General features: G+C 41.4%; 1 long non-coding RNA gene across 1 annotated transcript; it reads right to left on the minus strand.

The window, feature by feature from the left end:
• Positions 1-7,635: 7,635 nt before the first annotated feature.
• Positions 7,636-14,111, minus strand: LOC139074529 (uncharacterized). Its single transcript, XR_011524209.1, has 2 exons — positions 13,410-14,111; positions 7,636-10,426 (listed from the first exon to the last, which is right to left on the minus strand). It is a non-coding gene; the product is annotated as an uncharacterized lncRNA (long non-coding RNA).
• Between the last annotated feature and the right edge of the window lie 244 nt (positions 14,112-14,355).

Genomic DNA, 14,355 nt, shown 5'->3' on the forward strand with positions numbered 1-14,355 from the left:
GAATGAAAAAGACCAAACTATAGGTAAAGAAAGCAGATCAGTGGTTACCAGGGGCTAAAGATAGGGGGAGAGGCTGAGTACAAAGCGGCACATGGGAAATTTGGGGACGATAGAAATGTTCTATATCTTGATTGTAATGATGGCTTTTGTCAAACTCACAGAACTGTATGCTAAAAAGGATAAATTCTACTAAATGTAAAGCACACCTCAATCAAATTTTTTTCTTTTGAGGAAGATTAGCCCTGAGCTAACTGCTGCCAATCCTCCTCTTTTTGCTGAGGAAGACTGGCCCTGAGCTAACATCCATGCCCATCTTCCTCCACTTTATATGTGGGACACCTACTACAGCATGGCATGCTAAGCAGTGCCATGTCTGCACCCGGGATCCGAACTGGCGAACCCTGGGCTGCTGAAGCAGAACATGAGAACTTAACCACTGCACCACCAGGCCGGCCCCTCAATAAATTTTTTTTAAATGTTATATTAAGTGAAAGAAGCTAGATACTTACCGATTGCATTTATGTGAAGTTCAAGAAGAGGCAACACTAATCTATGGTGATAGAAATCAAAGCAACGGGTGTCTACGGAGGATGAGTATCAACTGGCAGGGGCCTGAGGGGACTTTCCAGGCGATGGATGTGTTCTGTAACTCGATTGGCTGGTGGTTACACAAGGACATACATTTATCAAAATGCATCATATTTTACTCTTAAAAATCTGTACATTTTTACTGAATATAAATCACTTAAAATTTTTAAGGGTACAGAAACATTAAAAGATAAAAAAGATAGGAAAAAGTCCTAGTGAACATGACTAAAAAGAAGCCAGTGTAGGAACCTTGATATGTGAAAAATATAATTCAAGGCTAAAAGTCACAATGAACAAACAAGGATTTATATGCTCACAAAAGGTACAATAGACAAAGAAGATATATGCACCTAACAATATAGCTTCAGATCATATCAAGTAAAAACTGGTAGAACCCCAGGGAGCTATAGATAAAACAATAATAATACTATATGTCTCTCCTATATTGATAGAACAAACATACAAAAGGAATAAATGTCAAAGGTATGAACAATTATCTACACCCAACAGAAAATGAACGTTTTTTTTTTTTTGCAGTACCTCTGAACATTCACAAAAATAAGCTATGGCCTAAGCCATAAATAAAACCTCAGTAAATTATAATGGATAAATATGAGACTAATTATATTCTCTGACCATAATGTAATAAGATTAGAAACTAAAAACAAGAGAAATAGAAGCTTCTCCCAATTTAAATTGATAAAAATTATCTCAAAATTAAGACTCAAATCAGGATAGCTTAGAAGTTCCATACGTTTAGAAATTAAATGATATATCATTAAAAAATCCTTGAGTTAATGAGGAAATCACAAAGGAAATATGTATATTTGAATGAAGAGAATCATTACATGTTGAAAGTGGCAGAACACAGCTAAAGTGTATTTTGAGGAAAATTTATAGCTTTAAATATATTTATCAGAAAATAAAAAAGGCTAAAAATAAATCAGCAAATCATCAGACTCACAAAGTTGGGGAAAGAATAAAGAGAAGATGTGAATAACTTCTATTCTTTACAAGTTATTCCAGATAACAGAAAAAAATGGGGAAGTTTCCCAGAAAATGTTATGAGGATAGTGAGATTTTGATTCCGAAAACCAGATGAAGACAAAACAAGCAGAGAAAATTATATGCTTATTTCACTTGTGAATATAGATGTTAAAGTCCTAAACAAAATATATAATATTGTATTGAAAATAATACATCACAGGGCCGGCCCTGTGACCAAGTGGTTAAGTTCGCACACTCCACTTGGGCGACCTGGGGTTCACTGGTTCAGATCCTGGGCCCGGACCTACACACCACTCATCAAGCTGTGCTGTGGTGGCATCCCACATAGAAGAATTAGAAGGACTTGCAACTAGGTTACACAACTATGTACTGGGGCTTTGGGGAGAAAAAAAGAGGAGGAAGATTGGCAATAGATGTTAGCTCAGGGCCAATCTTCCTCACCAAAAAGGCATACCTCAAAAAATAATTATAGGGCCAGCCTGGTGGCACAGTGGTTAAGTGCGCACGTTCCGCTTCAATGGCCCAGGGTTCACTGGTTCGGATCCGAGGTGTGGACATGGCACTGCTTGGCAAGCCATGCTGTGGTAGGTGTCCCACATATAAAGTAGAGGAAGATGGGCATGGATGTTAGCTCAGGGCCAGTCTTCCTCAGCAAAAAGAGGAGGATTGGCAGCAGTTAACTCAGGGCTAATGTTCCTCAAAAAAAAAAATATAATAATATATCATGATCAAGTAGGGTTTATTCCAGGAATTCATTAGAAAATGTATCAACATAATTCTCTGCACTAATAAAAATAAAGGCGTAACAGCACATGATAACGTCAAGGAATGCAGAGAATGCATTTGAAGAGATCCACTTAGTTATGATACAAATTCTTACTAAACTAGGAATAGAAGAGAACTTGTTGAACTTGATGCAATTTTCATTCCAAAAATCTACAGCAAATATTATACATAATGGCCCTCCAGCCCAGACACTCTGACCAAGGGAATGGTCAGCCTGAGCCGTGAGAGATGCTGGTGTGGATACAGGCATCCCCTTTCTTCATCCATGCCCATGGGGGGGATCAGAATTTGCCACCCCAAAATGTGTCTCGTTGGCTTGATTATTTTTCAGAACAAAAGACTCTGACAGGAACTTTGAACTTTCCCCTAACTGCCTAAACGAATTTTATATAGAAGGCTTCCAGGAAGAAGCTATCATTATGGATAATTATAGTATCGTATAAACTAGGTGTGATAGACAGGGAGGAACCTAATAGGACTTTTTAATCAAAGTCCTCTGCCTCTCTTATTGTCCTTGCAAGGCATGGTCAATATTTGTTTATCTAACATTTGCTTTTCCATCTCCATGGAGATTGCCTTCCTCTCCCTTGAAGTTCCAAACCACTGATCCCAACAGCCTCCTTTGTCTTTAGCTGAAGATGGTATTTAAGGTGGTAGCTTCAGCCATTTTGGTGAGTTACTCAGATTTCCTGGGTTTCTCCCCTGTATACATGTTACCAAACTTTGTTTGACTTTCTCCTATTATTCTGTCTCCCGCCAATTTAATTCTTCCACCAGCCAGAAGGACCCAGAGGCTAGAGGAATGGTTCTTTCTCCCCTACAGCCACAATGTCTCTTCAAGCTCAGAAACAAGATAATATGATTTTATATAATTCTAGAGGTCCTGGTCAATGTGATAAATAAAGAAAAAGAAATAAAAGGTGTAAGGGTTGGAAGGGAGGAGATAAAATTCTCATTACAGTCGGCCCTCTGTATCTACCGGTTCCGAATCTGGGATGCAACCAACTGTGGATCGTGTATACTATATTTACGATCCATACGGTTGGTTGAATCCATGGATGCAGAATGCAGAGATAGGGAGGGCTGACTAAGGGACTTGAGCATCCCCAGATTTTGGTATCCTCCCGGGGTCCTGAAACCAATCCCCCAAGGATACTGAGGAATAACTGCATTTGTAGACAATGTGATCATTTATCCAGGAGGACCTTTGGCATCAACACACTGTTACAGTCAATAAGAGATTTCAGCAACATTGATAGATATAAGCCTACAAAACCAAGAGTGTTTCCAGTATTGGCCTACATCTCCAATATCCAGCTAAAAAATAAGATATTATTCACAGCAGCAAGAGACAAAGTATCTAGAACATAGAAGGATACATTGAAACTTCTTAGTAGAAAAATTTACACTTTAACTTGTGTGTCTGTGTGTGTGTGTGTGTGTGAGGAAGATTGGCCCTGAGCTAACGTCTGTTGCCAATCTTCCTCTTTTTGCTCAAGGAAGATTGTTGCTGAGCTAACATGTGTGCCAATCTTCCCTTGTTTTATGTGGGATGCCGGCACAGAGTGGCTTGACAAACAGCGCTAGGTACGTGCCCAGGATCCAAACCTGCAAACTCCAGGCCGCCGAAGTGGAGCGGGCAAACTTAACCACTGAGCCACTGGGCAGACCATAAGGTAGGGAAGGATGGTAAAGTTATAAAGATGTGAGTTCTCTCCAAATTCATCTCTAAATGTAATGCAGCCCTAATAAAAATTCCAATTGGATTTTTTGGGAGAAATTTGATTAGTGTATGATAGCATTTTTATAGATGAATAAAGACCCACAAATAACTAAGATAACTTTAAAAAAAGAAAAAAACAAGCTGAAAGGGGTGCTTTTCCTACTAGATTTATAAAACCATAGTAATAAAAAAATGGGGTGGGCTGCCCCATGGCTGAGTGGTTAAGTTCACACGGTTGGCTTCAGTGGCCTGGGGTTCACTGGTACAGATCCTGGGCACAGACCTACACACCACTCATTGGGCCGTGCTGTGGCGACATCCCACATAGAAGAACTAGAATGACTTACAACTAGGATATACAACTGCATACTGAGGCTGTGGGGAGAAAAAAAAAAGAGGAAGATTGGCAACAACTGTTAGCTCAGGGCCAATCTTCCTCACACACGCACAAAAAATTGTGGCACTGGTGCAGGAACAGACAACGGAAGAGAATAGAGAACCAAAAGGCAGAGCCAGTATCTACAGGAGCTTAACATGTAAGTCTGATTGTTCAGTAGATGGTGTTGGGGAAGCTGGTTCTTTCCGTGGAGAAAAATAAAGCTGGATTCCTACCCAACAGCACATGCAAAGTGGCCTCTAGAAAAATTAACGGTGTAAATGTGAAAGTTCACTGACAAAGTTAATAGACTGATAGTGCTGAGATCCAGGCCAGACTTTAAACAAAGTTTCAAAAGCACAAAACATAACCATCCCCCCCACCCCGCAAGAAAACTGATGAATCTGATGGCTCTAAAATTAAGAAGTCTGTTCAACGAAAGACGCCTTGGACAAAGTTAAGAGAGAGAGTTGACAGAACAGAAGTCTGAAGCCAACAAGACATTAATATCTAGAATAAATCAAGAACTCCTGCAAATCTACAGAAAGTAGGCAGCAAATCCAATAGGAAACGGTCAAGATATGAAGGGGCCGTTTCCAGAAGAGGAGAAGAAAATCCAGTGAGCACGTGAAGAGATGACTGGAAATCCTGAGTGATGAGAGACATGCAACTTAAAACAAAACACTGCTTTACACCTATTGGACTGGTGAACATTCCAGAGCTGCTAATGCCACGCGTTGTGGGGGGCACGCGGGGCTGGGCAGAGTCGGAAGAACAGCCGGGCAGCTGGGAGTGGGGAGCAGACTGATGCGGCTGCTTGGGAGGGCACCCGGGCTCTGCTTATACAGACTGCATCTTCACACACCTGGGTTGAAGCAGTTTTGCTTCTGGGCAGCCAAATGAACAATGTTGCCTGCAGGAAATGAGATAGAATGCAGGCATAAAGGCAACACCCCGATAAATAAATAAATGCCTGCAAATGGCGGTTAGCGGGGGGAGGGGACACCCAGCACAGACTAGCAATGGTAATGGACTAGGAACTGAGGAGCATGTGTGAATGTGTGTGCGCGCACACGTTCATGCACATGCCCCTGCTGTGACCGTGCTGTGGGAGGAGAGAGGGACCAGACAAGTTAAAAGGAATCCTGGAAACTCTTATGGTCCACAGGCCACAGGCATGGAGATGGGGTGGGTAAATGCTCCTGAGCGTCCTGGGGCAAGCAGGGAGATTGAGTTGAGCTGTTGTCCACTCAAAAAGATGGGAGGGGGACAGAGACCTGGGGTTGCGGCAGGGGGTGGGAAATGGGGGTGCCATGGCCACCCCCACCCCCATTTTAATAGTGCAGGCCCAGGTCCCAACCTCCATGGGAAGACCCTGAGCTCTGGCTGTCCCTCTCAGGCCCTGGAGAGCCCAGAGGAGGAAGCCTCTGTGCTGCCTGGTGAGACTCCAGTCCCCGAGGGGAGGGGAGGTTATATGGGTGTGTGTGATAGTGAGTGTGCGAAAGGGTGGTGTGAGTGTTGGTGTGAGGGTAGGTGTGGATGTGTGAGTGTGTCCAGAGACGGGGGAGTGTCATCTCTGAGAAGGCTGTGGACTTTGCCGCAAGGAGAGAATGTAGCAATGATACTGGCCCTGATATCAGGCTCCCTACATTAAACCCAGCATATATGGGTTAAAACCAAAACACTCTTTCCCTGCTTACTCCCTGGCTTCCTGGCTCCAGAATCCACTATCCTCCCTGGAGACAAATGGCCAAGGATAACCACCTGGATTTGTTATCTCCTCCCTGCAAGGAGCTACAGGCTGGTGGGAAAGCTGCTGACCAGCAAGGTCATGGGCTCCCTCCTCTCTGCAATAGTCTCAAGGCCAAACAGGCTGGTGGGAAAGCTCCGACCAGCAAGGCCATGTGCTCCCCCTCCCCTACCTAAAACCCCAAATAAAAACCCTTCCATTTAGCTTTTTGGGGAGTTTAGGATTTCAGTGTTAGCTGCCCTCTCTCCTTGCTCAGCGCTGTGCAAAAACAAAATTCCTACTTTCTTCCACTACACCCGGTGTCAGAGATTGGCTTGCTGTGCAACTTGTGAGCCAACTCACTTCAGGTTCAATATCAATTTGGTGACCCAGATGAGACAATGTCCCAGGTGGACGTCTCACCTGTGGCACACTGGCCTCTGCCTGAAGGCCTCTCTTGGAAGCTGTCCTGCAGCTGCCTGAGCCCCTTGTCTCAGAGACAGCCCCAAGCGACAGGCTGCTAAACAGACGTCATTGGTCCACAGTGCTTTTGCTTTGGTGGTGGAAGAAACTAGGTTCAGGACTTAGGAAGATGTCTCTTGTAAGTAGCTGGTAGTTTTTGTTTTTGTCCTTTTGTTAACCTATTCCAACAGAACTGGCTGGAAATAATGGGCACCTGGCAGCCCTCTGGGCTCCGTTTGTTTTAAAGTTGTGACACCTCAAGCAGATTGGGTAAGTCCCCTGGGTGTGCACACCGAGGTCCCTTGTCCTTGCTCATTGGGAAAATCTGCATAGGGGATCTTCATTTGTTGGGCGCCCCCCGAGCGTAGGACACGGACTAAGCAGGGACTGGAAGCACTTTGGTTTTCGGTTTTGGTTTTGGTTTTAGCTTCCAGTTGTGGCTGAGGGTTTTTGGGAAACTGCGCTTGTTTGGTATTTGTTGTTGTCTGTCTGTTTGTCTTTCCTTTTAAAAGTGTTAACATGGGAGGTGCCGCACCTAAGAACCCCTTGGGAAAAGCGGTGGCTGATGGTTGACCTATAGCTATAAGCCAACGTCTGAAGAGGGATGATTTTCTTTTGTAACACCACATGGCCACAATATTCTTTAGACTCCGGAGGAAAAAAAAAATGGCCAAGCAACAGATCCTTAAATCTGGAAAATTTTCAGAGAGCTCTCATGATAAACAGCTGTTTTATTGGTTCCTATGAAAAGACCAAGTTAAAAGGAAAATACAATGACTAGTCTTAAAAACTTAATCAAATTTGGGGGTCTCAGCTTCTTCTCCTGGTCTTATAGATGCCAATGAAAACATTAAGTTAACAAAGAGAAATCAGAAAGGGAAGAGTCACAGGACTCAGGCCAACAGAATGAAAATCTTTAGCTAGTTATTAAAAGAAAAATTGGGTAAATGGAACAGCCACGAATAAAGGTAAAACAAGGTTTTAATAAAACCCTGCCTAAGGTTGTACGGCTAAAGGGACCCCCCCCCCCCCATTGGCTCCTCAACATTAAAGGACATCAGACAAACCTGTTCTATTCACCCCAGTTTGAAAAATTTTAAAAGGTCAGGAGGCAGAAATCAGATTGAGAAACCTAATCAGCAATTGTTTGAGGCAACAGTTAGGCTGCTAAAGTTAGTAAAACTATACAAATTAAAGTGTTTAAGCTAATATTATACAAAGAGGATGTCAACTTTGCTTGGATGTTTGCTTTGGGAATAAATGTGACCTTCAACTGGGAATGCTTCCCCTATGCAACAATGTAATACCGAAACTTGTTAATGGAGTTCTAATATGTTATAATTAGAATTATTAGAGTTGGGAAAATTAAGATAAAGGTTTGTAAAAATTGGTTTATTTAAATGGGCTTTATGCAAAATAATTATGTCTCTTTTGTCGGATTGTCTTATAGATTATGTCATGGGGATAAACATTGTGTCTCACTGGGGAATGTTTCCCCTGCCTGACATTGTAAGAGCATAGAAATCTACCTTTCAGGTACTGTTAATTAAACATGCTAAAGGAGATCTCACTTAAAAACGGCCCAAATGGGCCCATTTTAGTTCACCCAAACTGATGTATGCAACTGGAAAAAGCCAGCTACAACAACAGGAAGCCTATTTTAATCTTTTGAAGCTTCTAAATAAAATCAGAAATACCTTACTGCCTCTTTACGGGAAAATAAGTAAATAATTAAACATGCCAGCAGCCAAAGCCAAATTGGCTGCTTTTCTCTACTTTCTTGCTGAGCTTCCCAGCAAGCTGAGCTTCACTTCAACTCCCTTGAAATTCCTGATGTAAAATTAAGCAAGTAAAAATAAGTAAACATTTGAGACAACTTAAAATTGTAATGGCCATTCTGGGAAACCTCTGTTTCAGAAAAGAGAGGATTCAAAATCTTTCGTAATGAAATGCAGTCTTTGATTGATATGCCAAAACTTCTAAAACACAAAGTTACTTAACATGACATGAAATGATCTTTGGTAAAGGAAAGCCTGTTTAAGTTTGCTGGTTTGATTTAAAATAGACGTGTCCTCAGGCATATCAGCACTGGATATGATGGAGACGTACAGCCTGGGTTTACTGGTCAAATGAGCTCACGTCCTCTCTGCTAGAAAATGTATCAGCAAAACTAACAACTCAGTATAAGAGCTGATTTTGTTTGATGTCTCATGAGGTTTTTGTAGATGATATAAATATAATTGCTAAAGACAGGTAAACTAAATAAATGTAAAAGGATAAAGGCTTTTGGGGGCTGGCCCTGTGGCTGAGTGGTTAAGTTCGCGTGCTCTGCGGCCCAGGTTTCGCTGGTTTGGATCCTGGGCGTGGACATGGCACAGCTCATCAGGCCATGTTGAGGTGGCGTCCCACATGCCACAACTAGAAGGACCCACAACTAAAAATATACAACTATCTATTCGGGGGATCTGGGGAGAAAAAGCAAAAAAAAAAAGCAATCTGGATCACTTCTACCTTCCTAGCTGACGTGATCCAGGCCTCGTCCTGTTGTTACCTCCTTCAACAGCCAGCATAACATTTGAATAATACGATAATTAACCCAATCAAAATGAGAATTGGGAATATAGTTTTTATAATTTTTCTCCCAAAAATGTCCACTGGCAGAATTTCTCTGGAGGTTTTCCCCAGAATATGCCCTATATAATAGACGTATCCTGTGAAGTCAGAATTAATAGGAAGATTTAGAACAGGTTTGTGTAAGGTAGATTTTAGACTCTGGGCTTCAGAGATGTACATGAGTATTTGACTTATGGGCACACCATTTGTTGGACCCAAAGTGGCAACCTTTTTCCATGACCAATAGTTAGTATCTAAGAATTGGGGCACCTTGGAAAGACAATGTTGTGGCAAGAGTGAGTCCAGCAAGAAACAAAAATAATGCATATTGTCCCTTAATTACTGGCTTGGTCCAGACTCGTGGGAGAGCTGTCCACATCAGCTGTCGGCTGCTTTCCATCCTGGTCTCGTCAGCATAGTTTCAGTCATAAATCTGAAACCCGCTCTGGGGACCAGTCCGGAGTAGGCGCCCTTTTTAAGTGAGAAATATGGATCCAAGAGTCAATTCCCTGTAATTTAGCTGCACAGGAATTAGTCAAAAGGTCCTTTCCACTTGGGCTGCAAACAGTTTTTCAAAGAGTGACGTTTCCAATACACGTAGTCACCAGGCTGTATATTGTGAGTCCGTATGGCTTCCGCCATGGGTAAATTTGCGTCATATGCATCAGCAACCAATTTCGAGCGTTCCTTTAATAGTTTGATTCAGATTTTACAAGAGTGAAGTGTGCCACCTTTTAGTAATGAAGGTTCATATAATCCTTCATCTAGACGCATAGATCTCCCAGGAATAACCTCCCATGTAGACAATTGGTATTTCCCAAAGAGTGTTGATCTTAGGTTAAGCAATACCAGTGGAAGGGCTTTAGGCCGTGGTAAAGAAAAGGCTTCTGGGAGCTTGGCCAGTTGGGTGTTAATGATGCCATTTGTTCGTTCCGTTAGGCCTGACGATTGCAGGTGGTAGCTGCAGTGAAGATGCGGCCCATTAGGCCAGAAATTTACACATTTCCTCCATAACTTGTCCAGTGAAATGAGTGCCCGGTCACTGTGTAGTTCTGCCAGAACTCCCCGTTCTGGAATGGTATTTTCCGGTAGTAGTTTACTTACTGATTGAGCCATGGCCCTTCGGCAGGAAATGCTCCAGCTGAACGAGAGAACATGCCAATCATAAGTACATATTGGTACCTTGGGAAGGAGGCATTTGGATAAAATCCATTTGCCAAATTTCAAACGGTCCCACTGGCAAAAGGAAAGCTCCTTTAGAACTACGCAGGGGTCTCCCTGGTTGTTTAGGGAAGACTAAACATTTAGAGCATATTTTCTGTCTTATGGTAAAAGACGGTTTCCTAAAGTAATGTTTTCCCCAAGAGATCATTTTTTCTGAGGCCCGAGGAGTCAAATCGTGAATATACTGTAGAAATGGAAGTTGAGCTTCTAAAGGATGCATTGGGTGTTGATGAAGCCCAATCCACAGGTTCCTGTGCGAATCAAACCACCCCCCACCCCCTTTTGAACAGACCCTCAGCTGAGACAGAGAAGGACAAGGGGCATGTCAAAGTTTGTGGAATCTCCACTTGCGTGGCAGCTTCCTCAGCTGCCTGATCTGCTAACTTATTGTTTGGTTTGGTTACTAAAACGTCCACCTTGGAGCAACCTTGTACTTTTGTTATTGTCAATTTCTTAGAGAGTAAAATGGCTTTTAACAAGGAGGCTACTTTTTTTTCCCCATTTTTAATACGTTGTCCGGTAGAGGTTTAAAAAGACCCTTTTTTAGAGCATCCCCAAATTGTGGGCTATTCCAAATGGGTATCTATCGTCAGTAAAAAAAGTCTGCGGTTTCCTTTAGCCAAACAAGAGGCTCTAGTCAGGGCAACAAGTTCAGCCTGTTGTGCTGAATGGGGGTCAGGGGACGGAGCACGCTCAAGAATGGAGATGGGAGAAACCACAGCATGTCGGGCTTCATATTTCCCGGTAGGTCCTCGCAAGGATGAGCCATCTGTGAATAATATGAGGTCAACATTAGTTATAGGACTTTCACGTAAATCATCGCTAGGGGTCAAAAGCTGATCAAAATTAAATTAACAAAATTAAAAATTAAAGTTAATTTTGTATAGTCATGATCAGATTTCATTGATTTGGCATCACCTGGGAGCGAGGGGGCAGGATTTAATCTGTTACAGCTAAGTAAAGTTACATCAGGAGAAAACAAAGCAATTTCATAAGAAGTTAATGGACCTGTAGAATAATGTTGAGTGTCATGAGGATTTACCAGGGCTTTAACTGAATGAGGAGCATAAATAGTTAAAGGAGACTCCATTGCCATTTCTTTAGTGGCTTTGCACAGGAGAGCTGTCACTGAAATAGCCCTCACACACGATGGAAGTCCTTTTGCTACTAAGGTTAATTGCTGACTATAATATCTTATAGGTCAACGCTGATCGCAGACTTTACTGACGATAGATACCCATTTGGAATAGCCCACAATTTGGGGATGCTCTAAAAAAGGGTTTTTTAAACCTCTACCGGACAACGTATTAAAAATGGCATTTCCTTTATCTTTGTGTACAAAGAGAAGATGGCAACTTGAGATTAGGGGGACCTAAAGCTGGGCCCTCGCCAAGATGGACTTTAAGGGGTTTATGGCTTTTTCTCCTTCTGGTGTCCATTTCATCAAGTCAGACGGTCAGATTTAAGTCATATATATACATAAAAAGCTGAGCAATGAGTGAAAAATTAGGCACCCAGTTCCTGCACTAACTAGTCAGTTTTTTTAAAAGCCCCCCTCAGTTGTTTTCGCTACCAGTTTATAAACCTATGAGTTTCTCCATTATAGTCCTGTAATTTTTTAACTTAGTTCAGTTTTACGACCTGAACGTTTACCAGAGACCTGTATTTCATAGTAAGTGCCAGAGTCCTTTTCATGAATTTCTCTGAAGATGAAACATATTTGCAAAAGCAGCAGAGTAAAACAATAATTATCTATAGATGACAAAAGACTTACAAATGGCAATTGACAAATAAACTTGGTTACTTCTGTGACATACCACATTTTAAGATAATAACTAGACTTATGACTGATAACCAGGACGAATGAGAATTTTAGGAATGTTATATAATCTTTAAAACACTTATATTAGTAACATTTACTTATGTAATATAACCTTTTTATCAAGAGCACACCAAAAATTCAAGAAGATTATCCTTTTAAGAGAGAGAAAGCCAAATTCTGATTTTGCCCCAGCTTACTTTTGATATTGAAATTTATTCACATAATTGAATTCATTTTAATCTTAGCCGACTTGTCCATGCACAAAACTCTTTCTTTGGGATTTTACTTCCACAAACTTTCTGTCACTTGCTTTTTACATTTAGAATTTGTCCCATTCCTCCTTTCCTTTTCTTCCCCCTAGCACTTTGGGACAAATTTGTCTTTCTTAACAGAACAAATAAAAATATCTCCATTCTTATACCTTCTTTACTGAAACATACACCTTACTTTTCTTGTATACAGACTTTCTAGAAACATGTACTTTCCCATAGAAAATTTCCCAGTGTGGCAGAAAACATGTTCATCAATAAACCCAAGGATCTTCCAGTTCCTCTGAAATAAGGAGCCAAAGGCAGACAAATCTATGCCTGGTAATTAATTTTAACTTTTTATCTTACGTGGAAATGACCTAGACACTCAACAAATTTTTATCATTCAACTTAATTTAGCAAAACTCTAAGGTTTCAAATCATCAAAAGGTTTTGAAGGTATATCGAATACACACACCATAACACGTAATTATTGTTAAAAAGTTCACCCCCCAATTTTTTATCCTTTTCACACCCATTTAATCTACTTGTTCCCAATAATTATATTTAGATTGCCTACAAAAACCTCATGAGACATTAGACAAAATCAGCTATTACTCTAAGTTATTTTTTACTGACAAATTTTGTTGACAGAGATAACATGTTTGCACTATAGCCAATGTTGCTAATTCTGAAAACATGTCTATTTCAATTAAACCAACAACTGAAACAAACTTTCATTTACCAAAGATCATTTTATATCTTGTTAACTTGAAAGACATTTGGGTTAATATCTATTACATTTAGAAATGATTTATATAAGTGCTTACCTCAAGCCGATTACACAGAGCTCCTTCAGAAATTTTACCACTGGAGGCAGACAAGCATAGAGACTTCCAACACAGACACACAGATAGACACTAACAGAGATCTTCAAAATTTTAGCCATGGCTCAGGTACAAAACTCAAAAAAATAGCTGCATCCAAATTGTTTTTCTGGAACATGAATTAAATTAAGTTTCTTTGCTCAGATGGCTAAAAACTTTTACTAAAGATTCTTTTCTTTTTTTCTTTTAGGATCTTTTTTAGAGCAGTTTTTGCAAGCGTTTCACCTTTTAGAAGCTTCTGCATAACAATCAATCAAAGAATGCACTCGGTTGTTTCTGAGAGGTTTTGAATTGCCTCTTTTAAGGGTGACCTTTAAGGCGGGCTTGTCTGAAACAAAAATTCCACGTAAAATTGGCTGGAGTACTAGCTGGCGGCCAGCTGCCACATGTCCCACAGCTACCCGGTTTTGATATTTTGTTTCCCATTCTGGTTCAGCAAGTCAAACTAGTGATTTCGAGTGTGGATCAGAAGCGTGCTGCTTATGGGCATGGCTCCTCTAAATGTCACCAATGAGTCGGTTTTGCCCTCTTGTGTACCTCGGTTTCTCCTGCTGATTGTCTAACACAATCGTAGGGGCTCAGAGCACTGGTGATCAACCTTACGGTGCGTCCCCAGGCGAGCCAAATTATTTCGTTATGTGATTTGGAGTTCCCTATGGGACCGTGGTGCATCTTGAGAATTGATCTCAAGACACCACCGCTTGGCTCCTGGTCACCTGGAGACCCAATTGGATAGTTTTGATTTGAGCAAGTTGGACCAGTTTCTGATTCTCTAGAGAGCCAATAGGGGAAAACTCTGACATCAGCCACCAACCATCCTCTCTTTTATCTGCCTTGGCTCAAAAGGCCAGAAAACCTGAGCGCCAAGTTTGTAATTCCCTGCTCTGCA

Source organism: Equus przewalskii, chromosome 11 (assembly GCF_037783145.1).
Source record: "Equus przewalskii isolate Varuska chromosome 11, EquPr2, whole genome shotgun sequence".
Lineage (NCBI taxonomy): Eukaryota > Metazoa > Chordata > Mammalia > Perissodactyla > Equidae > Equus > Equus przewalskii.